This window comes from Mastomys coucha, unplaced genomic scaffold (assembly GCF_008632895.1).
Source record: "Mastomys coucha isolate ucsf_1 unplaced genomic scaffold, UCSF_Mcou_1 pScaffold7, whole genome shotgun sequence".
In the NCBI taxonomy this organism is placed as follows: domain Eukaryota; kingdom Metazoa; phylum Chordata; class Mammalia; order Rodentia; family Muridae; genus Mastomys; species Mastomys coucha.
In genome coordinates, this window is record NW_022196913.1 from 101,579,229 (window position 1) to 101,579,906 (window position 678).

Genomic DNA, 678 nt, shown 5'->3' on the forward strand with positions numbered 1-678 from the left:
AATGTCAAGCAAAGCATTCAGTCTCACTTTGTTGTTCTCTTATAAGCCACCTCCCTAGTTAATCATCTGTTTCTTTTGGGTATATAAATAATTTTGAAATATATAAGCTGGTCTGGAAACTATAGTATAGTGTAAAAACATGAAATAAACAATACTACTAATAGAGAGGCTGAGATAGGAGAAGCAAGATTTCAAGACCCTTATGTTGTACACAGCCAGACACTGTCACAAACCTACAAGCTGACAGTGTATATAGATTGTACAATGTTGGACCTATTTCTCCAATAACCAAATTAGAGAGACCATTGGATGACAATCAACAAATTTCCAATTCCTCATATTATTGGATTTCAGTATATTAGGATATGTTGGTAATATTAATTTTCAAATTAATACATTAAGAAAAAGTAATTGTCATTTCCTGTTGTTTTTGTTATAAAAGGTGGAATTAGGTTTGTGTGGATTTGTTGAAAGATTACCTTCTTGCTTCTTCTAGGGTGTAGCTTTTATCCTTATATTGATGTTTTCCATCTATTATCCTTTGTAGGGCTGGATTTGTGGAAAGATAGTGTGTAAATTTTATTTTGTCATGGAATATCTTGTTTTCTCTATCTATGGTAATTGAGAGTTTTGCTGGGTAGAGTAGCCTGGGCTGGCATTTGTGTTCTTGTAGGGTCT